The sequence below is a fragment of the Gopherus flavomarginatus genome, chromosome 24, assembly GCF_025201925.1.
Source record: "Gopherus flavomarginatus isolate rGopFla2 chromosome 24, rGopFla2.mat.asm, whole genome shotgun sequence".
Taxonomy (NCBI): domain Eukaryota; kingdom Metazoa; phylum Chordata; order Testudines; family Testudinidae; genus Gopherus; species Gopherus flavomarginatus.
Genome location: NC_066640.1, coordinates 2,655,856 through 2,675,415, shown reverse-complemented (window position 1 = coordinate 2,675,415; position 19,560 = coordinate 2,655,856). Strand labels below are relative to the sequence as shown.

At 46.6% G+C, this 19,560-nt stretch overlaps 1 protein-coding gene across 2 annotated transcripts in view; it reads right to left on the bottom strand.

Annotated features, from left to right (window-relative positions):
* LOC127040025 (potassium voltage-gated channel subfamily V member 2-like) overlaps window positions 1–19,560 on the bottom strand; it is a 346,324-nt gene that overhangs the window by 158,349 nt on the left and 168,415 nt on the right. Inside the window, exon 1 of one of the 2 annotated variants that reach the window (XM_050933763.1) lies at window positions 14,018–14,031. The exons of the other annotated variant lie outside the window; for it this stretch is intronic. The gene's annotated coding sequence lies outside the window, so the exon portion shown is untranslated. Of the gene's footprint in view, window positions 1–14,017; window positions 14,032–19,560 lie in introns of those variants that run through there. 2 annotated transcript variants of the gene reach the window in all.

The following is a 19,560-nucleotide window of genomic DNA, read 5'->3' as shown; positions in this document are numbered from 1 at the left end:
CCTACTGGTGTTTGAATGTTATAATTCTCGACGTCTGATTCCCATTTATTTTTTTGCATAGAGACTGTCTGGTTTGGCCAATATACTTGGCAGAGGAGCATTGCTGGCACATGATGGCATATATCACATTGGTAGATGTGAAGGTGAACGAGCCCCTGATGGCATGGCTGATGTGATTAGGTCCTATGATCGTGTCACTTGAATAAATATGTGGACAGAGTTGGTATCGGGCTTTGTTGCAAGGATAGGTTCCTGGGTTAGTGTTTTTGTTCTGTGGTGTGTGGTTGCTGGTGAGTATTTGCTTCAGATTGGGGTGGGCTGTCTGTAAGTGAGGACAAGTCTGTCTCCCAAGATCTGAGAGAGTGAGGGATCATCTTTCAGGATAGGTTGTAGATCTTTGATGATGCGCTGGAGAGGTTTTAGTTGGGGGCTAGTGGTGTTCTGTTATTTTCTATGTTGGGCCTGTCTTGTAGTAGGTGACTTCTGGGTACTCTTCTGGCTCTGTCAATCTGTTTTTTCACTTCAGCAGGTGGGCATTGTAGTTTTAAGAATACTTGATAGAGATCCTGTAGGTGTTTGTCTCTGTCTGAGGGATTGGAGCAAATGCAGTTGTAGCTCAGAGCTTGGCTGAAGACAGTGGATCGTGTGGTGTGTCCTGGATGGAAGCTGGAGGCATGTAGGTAAGTACAGTGGTCAGTAAGTTTCTGGTATAGGGTGGTGTTTATGTGACCATCACTTATTAGCACAGTAGTGTCAAGGAAATGGATCTCTTGTGTGGTTTGGTCTAGGCTGAGGTTGATGGTGGAATGGAAATTGTTGAAATCATGGTGGAATTCCTCAAGGGCTTCTTTTCCATGGGTCCAGATGAAGATGTCATCAGTGTAGAGTAGGGGCATTAGGGGACAAGAGCTAAGGAAGTGTTGTTCTAAGTCAGCCATAAAAATGTTGGCATACTGTGGGACCATGTGGGTACCCATAGCACTGCTGCTGACCTGAAGGTATATATTGTCCCCAAATGTGAAATAGTTGTGGGTGAGGACAAAGTCGCAAAGTTCAGCCACCAGGTTTGGCATGTAACTAGTTCACAAAACTGGGGGGGAGTGTTGGGGAAATTCAGGGGGGGTAGGGAAATCACTGGTTTCCCAACTGGACAGGCTTCCACTGCTCTGCCCACCCTCCAATGCCTTCTGGGTGGCAGAAGCGCAGCCCTCCAGCAAGACCTCTTACGGTGCTACCCCTTCCAGGGAGCTCAAAGTCCAAACCAAGTATAAAGCAACATAACTCCCCATGCTGCCAGGAGAGCCGCCTGGCCCAAGTCTTCCCAGTCCCTGGCCCCTCTATCCAGCCTTTTCTCCCACACTGAGAGCTCAACATCTGCTCACTCTCAACACCTGAGCCTGGCTCTTCTTTTTAAACCTCCCTGGTGGCCTGCTTCCTGCTCCAGGTGTCTTAACTGGGACTAACTGGGCCAAAGGACCCAGTAGCCCATTCCTCTACATCTGCCTTGCACCCCCATTACAGGCTCAGAATATGGAAGTTGTTTCTTGGAACCTGGAGAATAAATGACTTGCAGCCTGAGCTGTTTATGCTGCCCAGCAAGCTCCATGTCCTTTGACTCAACGGAAAAGACCTCTCTGCCAGGAGGAGAAAAGTGTTGCACAATTTTAAGCTGACACAGAATTTCTTTTGCTCTCTAGTAAACAGCAGAGTCCCTTGGTACAGAAACCCCCAGCACTTCTCATCCCAAAGCAGCCGCAGCTGATCTGCCACGCGGTGTCATCTCCACTTGTTATTATTTACTGTTTGTGGGAACATGGCACCTAGGAGCCCCAGGCAGAGACCAAGGGCCCCCTGTGCTACATGCTGTACAAGCATAATGACAGGCCCTGCCCCAAAGTGCCGACAATCTAAATGATCCGACAAGAAACACAATGGTTCGTTGATGTCTAAATAAAACTCCGTAGAGACTGGCAAAGGCAGCGCAAAGTGCCTTTCTCTCCCCACCATATTTCACATGGACTTGAAATGCAGGTTTTGCTGGAGAAGAGAGAAGCTTTGCAGTCTAGGTACCACATGCGGCGGTGCTCCGAGCACAGAGGCACTGTCTGTGCATCCTAGGTGATGCGGGAAACCTCCGTGTGCCTGGATATTACACTGTTAACTTGCTTTTGAACCAGAGCCCATCATGGCAGTTAGCACTTAAGTTTAATTGAACTTCACTGATTTCTTTCCATACAAACTGTGCATCATGTAGCATTGCTAACTCTTACCATTTTAGCATGAGAATCACTATATCTGGTGTTTCTCTTAAAGCCCCAGCTGCTGCAGTCATGTGACAATCTTAACTTCTTTTTTTTTTCTTTTAGATAGTTTCTGGCCCTCTCAGTTTCAGAGAAAAGCTTGAAAATGTGAATCTTAGCTGTTCAAATATCAGAACACAAAAAAAATAAGCACCCAGAATTTATTTTTTAAACAGAATCTCATGATTTTCATGCCAATTTGTGATTTTGAATGCCTGGGGTTGGCAGGTCAGATTCTGGGTGAAATTCACGCCTCTGCAAGGGGCAAGGCCTATGTGCTATTTAGTCCCCAAACTGGGAGCGAGTGAGAAAGTGAATTTCTCCCACAATGCGCAGCCCACAGCTTGGAGGATGGTGTGGAGGCCCGGTGACAGCTTGGGGAGGAATTCTTCTCCAGGGTTTCTGGAGCCTTTGATTAGGTGTGTTCCCAATTAGTAATGAGGAATAAAACTAAACTGAATTTTTCTAGGTTCAAGCCTCTAGAGTGGTGAAACACAGTTTAATTTAGTGGAGGCCTGTGAATGACTCAATGAGTGATCAAATTAAAAGCTTTATTAAATATAAAATAGGGAATTAAGCAAAGAGGCCTTGCATTATAAGAACATAACGTAAGAATGGCCACTTCTGGGGTCAGACCAAAGGTCCATCTAGCCCAGTAGCCTGTCCTCTGACAGTGGCCAATGGCAGGTGTCCCAGGGGGAATGAACATAGGTTATCATCAAGTGATCCATCCCCTGTCACCCAATCCCAGCTTCTGGCAAACAGAGGCTAGGGATGGCAGCAAAAAGTCCTGTGGCATCTTATAGACTAACAGACGTATTGGAGCATGAGCTTTTGGGGGTGAATACCCACTTTGTCAGATGCATGTCATCATCCCTGCCCATCTTGACTAATAGCCATTGATGGACCCATCTTCCATGAAACTATCTAGATTCCTTTTGAATCCCATTATAATATTGGCCTTCACAACATCCTCTGGCAAGGAGTTCCAGAGGTTGGCAGTGCGTTGTGTGAAAAAAATACTTTCTTGTGTTTGTTTTAAACCTGCTACCTATTAATTTCATTTGGTGGCTCCTTGTTCTTGTATTATGAGAAGGAGTAAATAACACTTCCTGATTTACTTTCTCCACACCACTCATGATTTATAGACCTCTATCATATCCCCCTCTTAGTCGCCTCTTTTCCAAGCTGAAAAGTCCCAGTCTTATTAATCTCTCCTCATATGGAAGCTGTTCTATACCGCTAATAATTTTTGTTGCCCTTTTCTAAACCTTTTCCAATTCCAATATATATTTTTTGAGCTCACAGTATTGAAGGTGTGGGCATATCACCACCCACTGCACCGATCCTCACCTCCTGAGATGGAGGGATTCAGGTACAGGCGTTCAGTCCATGAGGGGGGATTCACAATCCTTTCTCTGAGGGTACCTTGCTGGTGGATGAGTGCGCATGAGTTAAAATTAGTTTGCTACCCATTTTATAATGAATTATTATAACACCCCTTAATTAATTAGCATTAAACCCACCTTTTTACTACCATTAAATATTTTTTATGTTTGTCTGGCTATATTAAGCTCATTTCCAATTAACATCTGCCTAAATGCCATATGCCAAATGACTATCAACAGAGACAGCATTTTCCAAAACATTAACATTTTATTTTCAACACTTGTAAAAACCACTTAGTTCCAAACTGATTTACAACACAACCTGGGGTTATGGCCTAATTTATTTTTAACTTGCCTCTGAATTCCCTCATTTCCCTTGTCCCCTATTCAGTATTTTCCCTAGGAATTGAATTTGGAGGTGGGGGGCGTGTTCAAATGTACAGGGGGGTGAGGGCTGATGAGGAGTGAGACTGAGGACGAAGGTTGGCTGGATGGCACCATAGTAAAAACTGAAAAATGTTTCACGACCATTTTATTAGATTTAACTTATGGTTTAAAATCGTCACACAAATCAAAGTTGGCTACTCAAGGCTTCTGTGAAGCACAACATCTACATCCTTCTTGCTGTAATTTTGCACAACTCTGTTAATGAACTTGTCAAATGCAGTGCGTTCATTTTTGGTGACTTTTCATATGTCTGGTACTTCCTGTCCTTCAATTGATATACTCATGAGTTCATTCACATGATCAGGCAGAAGGTGACTTCTTTCAGAACACAAAATTCTATTCAATGACAAAAAACGCTTAACTGTAGCTGTTGTGACTGGGAGTAGCAAGAAATATATACCTACTTCTTTCATCCCAGGAAACAGCACAAAGATTGGGTCAAACCACTAGTAATGATAAAAAAGAAGTTGAAGTCAAATCTTCATTCATTCTTCATATGACATTCCACTCTGTGTTCAAATCCCTATTGTGTCCTGATCACATGGCAGCTCCATTGCTGGTGATGCCTCACTCCACTGCACTGGTCCTGGTCATGGGGCTCTGCATTTTAATTTAATTTTAAATGAAGCTTCTTAAACATTTAAAACACCTTATTTACTTTACACACAACAATAGTTTAGTGATATATTAAAGACTTACAGAAAAAGACCTTCTAAAAACATTAAAATGTATTACCGGCACATGAAACCTTAAATTAGAGTGACTAAATGAAGACTCGGCACAGCACTTCTGAAAGGTTGCTGACCCCTGGTCTATAAGGTGCCATAGAACTCTTTGCCGCTTTTACAGATCCAGACTAACACAACTACCCCTCTGATACTTGACGCCTAGTGAAATAGTGTTTTTTAATAGCCAGCCTAGACCTCCCCCACTGCAACTTGAGACCATTGCTCCTTGTTCTGTCATCTGCCACCACTGAGAACAGTCGAGCTCCATCCTCTTTGGAGCCCCCTTCAGGTAGCTGAAGGCTGCTATTAAATCCCCTCTCACTCTTCTCTTCTACAGACTAAATAAGCCCAATTCCCTCAGCCTCTCCTTGTAAGTCATGTGCTCCAGCCCCCTGATCATTTTCGTTGCCCTCCGCTGGACTCTCTCCAATTTGTCCACATCCCTTCTGTAGTGGGGGGACCAAAACTGGATGCAATATTCCAGATGTGGCCGCACCAGTGCCGAATAGAGGGGAATAATCACGTCCCTCGATCTGCTGGCAATGCTCCTACTAATACAGCCCAATATGCCGTTAGCCTTCTTTGCAACAAGGGCACACTGCTGACTCATATCCAGCTTCTTGTCCACTGTAATCCCCAGGTCCTTTTCTGCAGAACTGCCACTTAGCCATTCAGTCCCCAGCCTGTAGCAGTGTATGGGATTATTCTGTCGTAAGTGCAGGACTCTGCACTTGTCCTTGTTGAACCTCATCTTATTTCTTTTGGCCCAATCCTCCAATTTGTCTAGGTCACTCTGGACCCTATCCCTATCCTCCAATGTATCTACCTTTCCCCCCAGTTTAGTGTCATCTGCGAACTTGCTGAGGGTGCAATTAATCCCATCATCCAGATAATTAATGAAGATGTTAAACAAAACCAGCCCAAGGACCGACCCCTGGGGCACTCCACTTGATACCAGCTGCCAACTGGACATCGAGCTGTTGATCACTACCCGTTGAACCTGACAATCTAGCCAGCTTTCTATCCACGTTACAGTTCAGCCATCCAAACCATACTTCTTTAACTTGCTGGCAAGAATACTGTGGGAGATCATCTTAAAAGCTTTGCTAAAGTCAAGTATGTCACATCCACCACTTTCCCCATATCCATAGAGTCGGTTATCTCATCACAGAAGGCAATTATGTTGGTCAGGCATGACTTGCCTCTGGTGAATCTATGTTGACCATTTCTGATCACCTTCCCCTCCTCCAAGTGCTTCAAAATAGATTCCTTGAGGACCTGCTCCATGATTTTTCCGGAGACTGAGGTGATGCTGACTGGACTGTAGTTCCCTGGATTCTCCTTCTTCTCTTTTTAAAAGATGGGCACTACATTTGCCTTCTCCCAATTGTCTGGGACCTCCCTTGATTGCCACAAGTTTTCAAACATAGTGGCCAATGACTCTGCAATCCCAACAGTCAATTCCCTCAGCACCTTCGCATGCAGTGCATCTGGCCTCATGGACTTGTGCATGTCCAGCTTTTCTAAATCATCCTTAACCTGTTCTTTCTCCACAGAGGGCTGGTCACCTCCTCCCCATACTGTGCTGCCCAGTGCAGCAGTCTGGGAGCTGACCTGGTCTGTGAAGACAGAGGCAAAAAAAGCATTGAGTACTTCAGCTTTTTCCACATCCTCTGTCACTAGGCTGCCTCTCCGATTCAGTAAGGGTCCCACCCTTTCCCTGACCACCTTCTTGTTGCTAACATACCTGTAGAAACCCTTCTTGTTACCTTTCACATCCATTGATAGCTTCAACTCCAGTTGTGCTTTGGCCTTCCTGATTACACCCCTGAATGCTCAAGCAATATTTTTATACTCCTCCCTAGTCATCTGTCCAAGTTTCCACTTCTTGTACGTTTCCTTTTTGTGTTTAAGCTCACCGAAGATTAATCTGTTAAGTCAAGCTGGTTGCCTGCCATATTTGCTTTTCCTTCTGCACATCGGGATGGTTTGCTCCTGCATCCTAAATAAGACTTATTAAAATACAGTCAGCTGTCCTGGACTCCTTTCCCCCTCATATTAGCCTCTCACGGGATCCTGCCCATCAGTTCCCTGAGGGAGTCCAAGTCTGCTTTTCTGAAGTCCAGGGTCCGTATTCTGCTGCTCTCCTTTCTTCCTTTTGTCAGGATCCTGAACTCAACCATCTCATGGTCACTGCTGCTCAAGTTTCCACCCACTTCTACTTCCCTTCCCAATTCTTCCCTGTTTGTGAGCAGCAAGTCAATAGGAGCACGGCCCCCAGTTGCTTCCTCTAGTACTTGTACCAGGAAGTTAGGTCCCCAACACTCTCCAAAAACTTCCTGGATTGTCTGTGCACTGCTGTATCGCTCTCCCAGCAGATGTCAGGATGATTGAAGTCCCACATGAGAACCAGGGCCTGTGATCTGGAAACTTCTGTTAATACTCCGAAGAAAGCCTCGTCTACCTCATCCTCCTAGTCTGGTGGTCTATAGCAGATGCCCAGCACGACATCACCCTTCTTTCTCTTGCCTGTAAGCTTAACCTAAAGACTGGAGTTCTGAGCAATCATACTGCTCTCTTACATATATTGCAACTGTGATAAATGAAAAGGTGGGGGAAGGGTAGCTCCTTTTTATGAACCCAGCCAGTCAGTTAGCTATAAAATCCCTCTTGGTCGCTGTTCTCTACTTGCTTTACCTGTAAAGGGTTACAACTCACTGCTATGCACAGGTAAAAGGAAGTGAGAAGGCACCTGGCCAAAAGAGCCAATGAGAAGGCTAGAATTTTTTAAAATCAAAACAAGACTCCCCTTTCGTCTATCTGTGGTTGTTCTCCCGGGAAGATGCGGACAGGGCAGAGCTATGCTGTAAGAAGTTTGGGGCCAGGTATGAAAACCCATCAGTATCATACCTAGAAACTACTTATTTAAAACTCTGATACTTAAGTAGATCAGGAAATGTCTCGGAAGACGCGATCAGGTTTATCTCCTTTTATTTCTTTATGGCTTGTGGACACCTCTGTGCTAACCCCAGGTGCTTTTGTTTTGCTTGTAACCTTTAAGCTGGACCTCAAGATCTATTCTTGATGCTTAATCTTTCTATTTTCTCTTTTTAAATCTAGCAATACCCTGAATTTCCAGATGTATTTTCTTTCTTTTTGTTTTAATAAAATTTACCTTTTTTAAAGAACAGGATTGGATTTTTGTGTCCTAAGAGGTTTGTGCACACGTTGTTTAATTAGCTGGTGGCAACACCTGATTTCCTTTGTTTTTCTTTCTCAGCTCTTCCCCAGGGGGGCGGGGTGTGTGTGAAAGGGCTTGAGGGTACCCCACAGGAAGGAATTCCCAAGTGCGCCTTCCTGGGCTCTCAAATGGGTTTTGCACATGGGTGGTGGCAGCATCTAACAATCCAACGTTAGAAAGAAGCTGTAACCTTGGGAGTTTAATACAAGCCTGGAGTGGCCAGTATTAATTTTTAGAACTCTTGCGGGTCACACTTCTGCACTCAGGGTGACAGAGTGGGGAATTAGCCTTGACAGCAACTCCACCTTTTCTCCCCTGCCTGTCCTTCCTGAACAGTTTGTTCTCATCCATGACAGAGCTCCAGTCACGTGAGCTACCCCACCAAGTCTGTTATTCCAATCACATCATCCTTCCTTGACTGTGCCAGGACTTCCAATTCTTCCTGCTTGTTTCCCAGGCTTCTTGTGTTTCTGTACAGGCACCTAAGATAAATAGCCGATTTCCCTACTTTCTCAGTGTGAATCAGGAAGCTTCCCCTGTTGCTCCCTCTTCCTTGTGTTTCTTCCCAGTATCTCACTTCCCCACTTACTTCAGGGCTTAGGTCTCCATCCTCTGGCAAACCTAGTTTAAAGCCCTCCTCACTAGGTTAGCCAGCCTGCTGGCGAAGATGCTCTTACCTCTCTTCGTTAGGTGGATCCCATCTCTTCCTAGCAACTCTTCTCCCTGGAACAACGTGCCATGGTCGAAGAATCCAAAGCCCTCTCTCCGACACCACCTGCACAACCATGCATTTACTTCCACAATTTGATGTTCCCTACCTGGGCTTTTCCTTCAACAGGGAGGATGGATGAGAACACGACTTGTGCCTCAAACTTCTTTATCCTTCTTCCCAGAGCCACATAGTCTGCAGTCAGGGCCAGCTCTAGGTTTTTTGATGCCCCAAGCAAAAAAAATTTTGACTGCCCCCCGTCAGAGCCCTGGGCCCCTCGCTGCACCCCCTTGATGCCCCAGCCCTGGGCTCTCCCCTCCCCTTTTCCCCCCCACCATTGCTCCCCACACACATCTCCTGCCGCCCCAGACCTGGGCTCTCCCCCCACCCCACCACCTGCACCCTCCTTCTGCCGCAGCCCTGGGTCATTGGTAACTTGCTCCCAGGGTGGGTCATTCAGCAGGAATTTTGGATGTGCACAGAACACAGACAGGATTGGTTCCCAAATGGTTACAGAACTGCAGTAATATGGAACAATTTTCAGCTTGTGTGACTGGAGGATATCTGGATGCATATTATAAGACTGTCCTCCATAAATGAGGAAAAGTTGAAGTGCCTTTATTATTCTTTTGTTCCACTCTTTCTATGGGGAATTTGCTAATGCAATATCACTGTCTTAGACTCATAGACTTTAAGGTCAGAAGGGACCATTATGATCATCTAGTCTGACCTCCTGCACACTGCAGGCCACACAATCTCACCCATCAACTTCAACAAACCCCTAACCTATGTCTGAGTTATTGAAGTCCTCAATTGTGGTTTGAAGACCTCAAGCTGCAGAGAATTCTCCAGCAAGTGACCCGTGCCCCATGTTGCAGAGGAAGGTGAAAAATCTCCAGGGCCTCTGCCAATCTGCCCTGGAGGAAAATTCCTTCCCGACCCCAAATATGGCAATCAGTTAAACCCTGAGCATGTGGGCAAGACTCACCAGCCAGCACCCAGGGAAGAATTCTCTGTAGTAACTCAGATCCCACCCCATCTAACATCTCATCACAGACTACTGGGCATACTTACCTGCTGATTATCAAAGATCAATTGCCAAATTAATTGCCAAAATTAGGCTATCCCATCATACCATCCCCTCCATAAACTTATCAAGCTTAGTCTTAAAGCCAGGTATGTCTTTTGCCCCCACTACTCCCCTTGGAAGGCTGTTCCAGAACTTCACTCCTCTAATGGTTAGAAACCTTTGTCTAATTTCAAGTCTAAACTTCCTAGTGTCCAGTTTATATCCATTTGTTCTTGTGTCCACTTTGGTACTAAGCTTAAATAATTCCTCTTCCTCCCTAATATTAATCCCTCTGATATATTTATAAAGAGCAATCATATCCCCCCTCAACCTTCTTTTGGTTAGGCTAAACAAGCCAAGCTCTTTGAGTCTCCTTTCATAAGACAGGTTTTCCATTCCTTGGATCATCCTAGTAGCCCGTCTCTGAACCTGTTCCAGTTTGAATTCATCCTTCTTAAACATGGAAGACCAGAACTGCACACAGTATTCCAGATGAGGTCTCACCAGTGCCTTGTACAATAGTACTAACACCTCCTTATCTTTGCTGGAAATACCTCACCTGATGCATCCTAAAACTGCATTAGCTTTTTTAACGGCCATATCACATTGGCGGCTCATAGTCATCCTGTGATCAACCAATACTCCGAGGTCCTTCTCCTCCTCCGTTACTTCCGATTGATGTGTCCCCAATTTATAACTAAAATTCTTGTTATTAATCCCTAAATGCATGACCTTGCACTTTTCACTATTAAATTTCATCCTATTACTATTACTCCAGTTTACAAAGTCATCCAGATCTTCCTGTATGATATCCCGGTCCTTTTCTGTGTTAGCAATATCTTCCAGGTTTGTGTCATCCACAAACTTTATTAGCACATTCCCGCTTTTCGTGCCAAGGTCAGTAATAAATAAACAAAAGGCAATGGCTGTTGAAACTAGCAATTCCAGTCCTAATAACCACTGGGAAGCACTTCTTGCTCAATTTTATCCTACTTTTTCTACAGCAAGTTACAGTGGATCAGTATATTTCATTTGGGAGAAATGAAGTAACAGCTGCCCAAACTGAGCTTGAGTAACTCCTGAATTTTGAGGTGTTCAAATCTGGAAGGCAGGTGCTTGGGGGGGCTGGGGGGTGTGGCTCCGTGGGGGAGCAAGGCAGCACGTATGCAACAGCATGTCTGTCGCTGCACGGGGCCAGACACGCTGGTCTGAGTGGCACGGTAAGGGGGTTGGGGGGTCGGAGAAGGGGTAGGGAGTTCGAGGGGGGCAGTTAAAGGACAGGGAGCACGGGGGGTTGGATGAGGCAGAGGTTTGGGGGGGAGTCGGGGCAGGGAGAAAGGGGGGTAGATGGGTCGGGGATCAAGGGGGCAGTCAGGGGACAGGCAGCAGTTGGATAGGCATGGGAGTCCCAGCGGTTTGTCAGGGGACATGTAGGGGGTGGGGTACTAGGGGGGAAGTTGGGGGGGTCTCAGGAGGGGGCATTTGGGGACAAGGAGAAGGGAGGCTTAGATGGGGGTGGGGTCCCAAGGGGCAGTTAGGGGCAGGGGTCCCAGAAGGAGGCAATCAGGGGACAAGGACCAGCAGTGCTTAGATAGGAGGTGGGGTCCTGGGGGGCAGTTAGGGGCAGGGGTCCCGGGAGGGGGTGTTCAGGGGACAGGGAGCAGGGGGGGGTTGGACGGGTTGGGGTTTCTGTGGGGGGCAGTCGGAGGGAGTGGATGGTGGCAGGTTGGGGCTACCCTCCCTCCCCGTGGAGTGTCCTATTTTTTGAATGTTAACATATGGTATCTCTACCCTTCATTCACAGTGCAGCTCTCCATTCACAGCAGGCTGCAGCATGAGGTCTTAGCTTCCTCACTCCCTCCCCCTTCCTTTCCTGTTGGTAATGACCAAGGGAATGCTGGGAAATGTAGTTCTTTCCCTGCTCCAGGGCTGGCTCTATAGGCAGGGAGCTAACCAAGGAACTACAGCTCCCAGGGCCCTCTGTTGGTTCTCAGTTCCTATGCTGGATCCCTGCCGCCCCTGCAAATGGGCTGCCCCAAGCACATGCTTGCTTTACAGGTGTCTAGAGCCGCCCCTGTCTGCAGTGATCCACTCAAGGTCATTCTTGGCAATATCATTGGTGCCCACGTGGAAAAGTAGGAAGGGGTAGCGGTCCGAGGGCTTGATCAGTCTCGGCAGACACTCTTGCCATATCCTGAATTCTAGCTCCAGGCAAGCAGCACACTTCTCAAGTTTCCCAGTCTGGACGGCAGATGGATGATTCCATCCCCCTTAGGAGGGAGTCCCCGACGACCACCACCTGTCTTCTCCTCTTGGAAGTTGTCATAACTATAAAGGGAAGGGAACAGCCCTCCTGTGCACAATACTATAAAATCCCTCATGGCCAGAGACACCAAAATCCTTTTACCTGTAAAGGGTTAAGAAGCTCAGGAAACCTGGCTGACACCTGACCCAAAAGACCAATAAGGGGACAAAATACTTTCAAATCTTGGTGGGGGGAAGGCTTTTGTTTGTGCTCTTTGTTTTGGGGGTTGTTCACTCTTGGGACTAAGAAGGACCAGACATCAGTCCATGCTCTCCAAATCTTTCTGAACCAGTCTCTCATATTTCAAACTTGTAAGTAACAGCCAGGCAAGGCGTGTTAGTTTTATTTTTGTTTTTTCAACTTGTAAATGTTCCTTTTTGCTGAGAGGATTTTACCTCTGTTTGCTGTAACTTTGAACCTAAGGCTAGAGGGGGTTTCTCTGGGCTCTATGAATCTGATAACCCTGTAAAGTTATTTTCCATCCTGATTTTACAGATATGATTTTTACCTTTCTTTCTTTAATTAAAAGCTTTCTTTTTAAGAACCTGATTGATTTTTCCTTGTTTTAAGATCCAAGGGGATTGGATCTGGACTCACCAGGAATTGGTGGGGGAAAGGAGGGGGGATGGTTAAATTCTCCTTGTGTTATGATCCAAGGGGTTGGATCGGTGTTCACCAGGAACTTGGTGAAGAAGTCTCTCAAGACTATCCAGAAAAGGGAGCTAGTATTTGAGAGTTTTCCAGATAACTCAGAAATCTGGATGGTGGCAGCGAGACCAGATCTAAGCTGGTAGTTAAGCTTAGAGGTGTTCACGCAGGTCCCCACATCTGTACCCTAAAGTTCAGAGTGGGGAAAGAACCTTGACAGGAGTGGTGGTCGTGGAACCCCCATCTCTAGGATAAATGCATCCTATGCCTTCCAGTCGATGGGGTCCCCTTCTGTTCCCTTCCCTCAGATGACTTTTTCAAACCATTCTCCACTGTAGTACCTGTGCGGAAAGCCTGAAAATGGTTTCTTCCCTCTATCTGCATTGGGGGTACATGGGTTCTCCTCTTTCTTTTTCTGGAGGTCACATGCTGCCAATTTTCTTCCCCATTCTGCACTGTCCTCTCTGATTCTTCAGCATGCTGTGCCTGCAGTACCAAACGCTGACTTCTATCCAGAAAATCTTCATTTTCTCTGATGCAGTGCAGGGTTGATACTTGGTTCTCTAGTCCTTTAACCTTCTCTTCCAATATGGGGACCAGCTTGCACTTCGTACAGACGAAGTCACTTCTATCTGGGAGAAAGCCAAACATGGCACATCCTGTGCAGGTCACAACAGCTAATTGCTCACTATCCATATTGTCTTCCTTCTACGAGCCTCTTCAGATGTTGCATTTACAGCTCACAAAAGCCTGAAAAGCAAAAGTTCAGTCCTTTCTCCAAGGCTTCACACTGGAGTGTCAGTGGCTCTGCTGGCTGGCCGTATCCCGGACAGGCATTTGTTACCATTTGGTTCAGCATGGCTAATGCCCAGTCCCATTGAACTCAACAGCCTGGGGAGCTGAGGTCTGAGTTCTGCTACTGCAGCCAGGTGTGGACAGAACTTGGACAGGGCCTGTGAAGCTTGCTGGCTCTGCTTTCAGTCCCTCTGCTCTTGAGGTCAAGTGAAGCTGAGGTGAAGGGACTGTGAGGGAGGGGAAGGCTTGGAGCAAATAGCCTGCCAGCACAGGGCAGTAGAAAGTTCTTGACTGCCCAAATGTCCCTGTTATGGGAGCTTCTGCTCCTTCCGGATGGAGTCTCTGGCTGATTGGTTCCTCTCTGCAATTTTGCCCCCGACTAAGGACCACCTGGGTCCTAGTGCCTCCAGAGTGTAACAGTCTGCCCTGTACAGTTCTAGCGTTGGGGTCGGGGTCTGGAGAAGGGGTAGCTCTGGCTAGGCCTCATTTTATCCCCACCCCCCACTTAGTGCAGTGGTCCTTGTTTTGGCTGCTTCTGTCCCTGACAGCAGGATCAGGCCCTGGGCTGTAATAAAGCAGCCACAAGATGCAGAGCAGTGTCTCATAAATGGCTCCGTGGTTGGGAGAGCTGTCACCCGCGCTGCATGTTGGTATTAGAGGTGCCCATGGCAGCGTATGAGTGCAGTGTGTTTGGCAGGGATCGGGGCAGGTCTGGTCTCATTAACTTCTTCATTAGCAGGCAGCAGCAGCTGTGGCGTGTGTCCTAACTCTCCCTTAGCTATCTGTTTATGACAGCGTGTTTACGGGGAAAATAGCACATTAGCAATATTCAGAAATGATGCTAAATAGGCAGGACAGAGAAGTCCCATGCAGGGGCCTCATCACATTCTAGATGTGAGCAGAACATGACAACCTGGAGTCAGCCTAGGACCAAAACAATCTGAAACTCGCTTAGTGGGGGGAGGGCATGAGGTGGGGGAGGGGCAGCAGCTGCCCCTGCAGCTCATCGCAGAGGTGTTGGGTGGCGTCAGAGTGACCCAGGTCTGAGAGAGGCCAGGGCCGAGAGCAGGAGGGGAACTCTCTCAGCTTCCACCTTCCCTGCCTGGCGCCTTCTTTTCCTATGCAGGCCCAGCATGGTCAGGTGCTTTACTCCAGCTGTTGGACCTGCAACAGAGGTTTTGTTATGGGATGGGGAGCAGGCAGATACAGGACACAGTGTTGGTATATAACCCTTTAAATGCTTTTTACTGATTACAAAACAAACCTTACTCACTTTACATTTACATCCCAAACATACTATGCCAGAGTCCAAAGGCCAGAATGGTTTTGAGGGACAGCTGAGATTCCTTTTGATTATAAGATGATAAAACCACATCGATAACCACATGGGAAGCTGGATCAATAAACAACTCTGATTTGCAGAAATTAGAGGCAACCAAATATAGTTTATTCTGTTGCGTTATTGGTTTTTCGTCTTTGTTTACTAGGCCTTCTACCCACACAATCCCAGAGAGACAATTCTGGGCGGGCCACCATGATGTGAGGCCATTTTTAAAAATTTTAATACAATTTTATATTAATTCAGCTGGTTGTTTCCTTTTCTGCTGATTTTTTTGTATTTTTTGTATTATTTTTTTTTTTAACATAAGATGGTTCTTGAACAAATAGTTCTAATAGTCCTTGACCATAAGTTCTTGCTTCGGTTGCTAACTTGCAGTGTATGTATTCATGTTAAGCACACACCATTCACACCAGGCCTCATTGACCTATAACATATTACATGGATCTATGAATCACAATGTATATTGATATACATATATTTCCCAATATAGCCTCTCCCAGTGCTGCATCCCCGTCCCGCAACCCCCGGGAACTCCCACCCCTGCCCCTCAGCCTGACTTTCCGTCCAGTGACTCCTGTCTGCATGACTCTCTCGGTCATGTGCACGCTCAGCTGGGTGCTGCCTGTTTCGAGTGCATGCGCTGCAGGGAAGCGAACAAGGTCTTGGCACCTTCTCTACACCTCTTAGCTGGGCCTTTAACACGACCAACTGCTGAGCAGCCACGGAGCACACCCAGCACTGGCTGACATACTGACCGACTGCTCTTCGCCCAAACAGAGCCCCCTCCCCATCCCCTTGGAGTGCTCAAGCCACTGGACTTTCATGCAACTCGGGTATGATCCTTGACACCCCCCCCACCCCCCCGTGTGTCCTGAATTGGGGGAAAGACCTGAATAGCAACTTCCTCCTGCTCACGCTCTTGAAAAAAGTGGCTGTAACAGTTCTGGAGCAAGACACAGTGGAGCAAGACACAGTAAAAACGGCAAGCTGGCTCTGCAGAGCCGTTAGCTCCAGAGCAAGGAGCTAGCAAGAGCAACTGACGGAGTTTGTAGGCACCGAAGCTGAATAGCTGCAGCTCAGAGATGTTCAGCTTTTCCCTCCCAGAACCTGGGAGGCTGGTGAACTGCACAAGCCAACTCTCCCCCCTTCCCCCCCCCCCACCCCATGAAGAACAAAACAGACACCCCAGGGCATCTTATTCAATGATGTTATCTGTAGGATTCAGTTGCTGGCTGCTCAGGTTACTCACACCTCATGAGTCAGGTCCAAGGAACCACAGGATTGGTTGAAAATAGCAAGGTTGGGCCCTTTTCTTTGCCTTTTGGTCTCTGAGCCTTTGGATCACACTCCCATCACATTTTCAGGCTTTTCTCTGCAACAACAAGAGCTAGAAACTTTCATAGATTCCAAGGCCACTGTGATCATCTAGTCTGACCCCTTGCACAGCACAGGCCAGAGACCTGCCCCCAAACAATTCCTAGAGCAGAGCTTTTAGAGAGACAGCCTATCATAATTTAAAAACTGCCAGTGATGGGGAACTCACCGCCACCCTTGGGAAAAGGTTCCAATGGTTAATTACTCTCCCAGTCACATTTATGCCTTGTTTTGAAACTGAAAAATGAGATTTTACATAATCCTCTGACTCCAGGAGCTAGGGATGTAAGAAAAATGTCAGATATTGTGAAACTCAAGCTAACACTGTACCAGTTAGCAACACTGAGATTGCTTATGCAGGATATGCGATAAGGCCAAGCTAATAGAGTAGGGAAGAACTGAAATGTGGGACTTTTCTAACACTTCAGTGCTTCCTTTTGTCTGGCTTTTGCATTGTATTAGCACCAGCTTTCTGCATTTATTTTAGATTTTAAAGTAAAACTTTAAATGACAGATCTGGAGCTACTTGGCTTGGTAGCTTGCACACACCCTGGATTTTGCAAGTTCCTGGAATCTGGCATCTCACAAGTTTTGAATTGCTTTGTTTATTTGCACTATTTGTGATTTTAACGAACATCAGCACTGTCAGTCAGCGCAGACAAGAGCCAGGAACTGTCAGTCTGAATGATGTTTAAGTTTAGGTTAATTAAAAGGACGATGCAAGAACAAATAATCAAGTCTGCAGCTGAACTTAATTTAGGACAACAGCTGCCTCCTGGAGACAGCTCCAGAATCTGGCTTAAAGGTAAAATCATAACTTGTGCACAGCTGCATACATCACAAACCCAAACTATCCCTGCACAGTTATTTACCCTGTCCCCGTCCGAGGTAACCCTGAGACCACAAGATACCGCAGAGGGCTGTGTCCCAGCCGGGAAAGAAAACCGACACAGTTTGGAGCCGTTCAGCTTTGCTAGCCGAGCAGAGTGAAATGCAAAAAGGAAACACACAGCATCAAAGCTAGATCAGGTTTCTCAATGTCTTTGCTGTAAGGTGTTATTAGCAACACAGGCAAGGAAGTGGGCTCTCAGTTGAAGATTGTTAAACTCTTGAGCGTTCCCCTTTAAGGCATGTCCCAGGCTGAGCTGTACCACTCATCCAGTGGGAATTCAGGGCACGCTCTCCCCTCTCTCCATTTCCAGGTAGAGTTATATAAGACGTCGAAGGCTTTGGAGCAGGCTTTTTGGTCTATAGCAGCATTGCCACCCCCATGGCTTCTCTTCTGGGCTGAATCCTGCCTCTGGTGCCCGGCACTGGCGTGCAAGGAAGTAAAAATAGCATATATGGTGGCTGCTCAAGTCATGCAGGTGTCCGGGGATAGAGCCATGACTCAGGCTATGGCAATACTACCTGCCAGGTCGATGAGCAGCAATCGATCCAGTGGGGGTCGATTTATCGTGTCTAGTCTAGATGCAATAAATCGACCCCTAAGCACTCTCCCATCGACTCCTGTACTCCATCGCTGTGAGAGGCATAGGCAGAATTGACAGGGGAGCGGCAGCAGCCGACTCACAGCCGTGAAGACACTGCAGTGAGTAGGTCTAAATACATTGACTTCAGCTACATTATTTACATAGCTGAAGTTGCAAAACTTAGATCAATCCCTCCCCTGTGTAGACCTGGCCTTACAGGAGGTCATAGGTGGCTGCCACACTCTTGTATAGGAGGCTGTAGCATGCACCACAGGCTACGGGGGCGGGGGGGGGGTAGGAAAAGAGTGCGGCTAGAGTGTAAGCCAGCAGGAATGTAGGATCCCATCCAGACGGCATGCAGACCAGTGGCAGAAGCAGCTCACGTGTTGCTCCTGCTGAAAGGAGCAGCAAAACATGTCCCAGAGCACGCTGTGCCAGCTCTGCTGGTGCTTCTCCCTACACAACACTGTGCTCCTGTCCTGAGAAGGCAGGATGTCTCCTTGGGCTCATCTGACTTCCTCCTCGCCAAAACGTTGCTGTATGTGTCATGCTGCCACGGGCAGGAGTGGATTCTAAGCATGTCAACAGATGTGATATTTATTAATTATGGCATGACGTGATGGCAGCTAGAGCTCAGGGCCTGGCAAAATTTCCATCCTGAAACAAGCTAGTCAGAGCTTTGCACTCTGGGTGCCAAATTCCCTTCTCCTGTTAGATGGGAAATTCTCAGCCTGTACAAAGCTGGTTTCTACAGAGGTTTGTGCTAGGACACGGGCCACTGAGCAAAATGCGACATGCTGCTCACAGTTGGGAACAATCCCAAATGAAAGTGAGCTGTGGAAGCAGGCCCTCTCAGAGGTCCAGAGAGGTCCGGGTCACTTCCAGCTTTTGAGGCCCCTAGTCATAATAAAAATAAAAAATGACGATGCATGAAAACAAAATAAGGCACCAAAAAAAGAGTGAGACATAATTTGAAAAAAAATGTATTTAATAAATGCTTTTCTAGCCTTTCTCTGTGCAAATGCACTAATTATTGAGGGAAAATTTAGTTTTCATGCAATGTCACAGTTGATATTAAGTCTGGAGAACCCATTCAAACGCCCCGTCCCATAGTCGAACGGTGATAGTTCTTTACCTGCTTCAACACGTTGAAGGTGCGTTCACCACGCAAACTGACAAAACTGACAAAACTACGCAATGCAATTGTGATAATAGGAAACAACCCAGAGAGTCCACGTTCGAGTATTTCTTGAAGCAATTCCTTTGGCTTGCAATCCAATTTAAAGTTCGTGGAATATATTCATTTGAGGAAAATGACCTCGGCACTGAGATCTTTTGAGATTTCTTTGTTGTACTGTTGCTGAAATTGTTCAGCTGCAGAAAGTAGATCTGCATTACTCCGTCTGTTGAACTGCCAAAGAAACCCCAAAAGGGTACAAATTAGTCATAGTGCCTCAAATCGACATGTAAGACCTGATTGAATACAGTTAATGATGACAAGAAAGACATTGACCCTATAATGATGCTTGGCATCTGATTCAGTAGATAAGTAGTGATTGGTGGAGAACTCAGATGAAATGCCACTATTCTGTGCTACTAATCTGGACTCAGTCAGGATCGCATCCCATTGTTCACGAGTCTGTTGAATGTGATTGATAAGACTTTCAGTATTATCCCTCTCAACATCAAGTGTAGCACTGCGTGCTTCAATTACCAGATTCGTTTGGTGGATCATTGTAAGT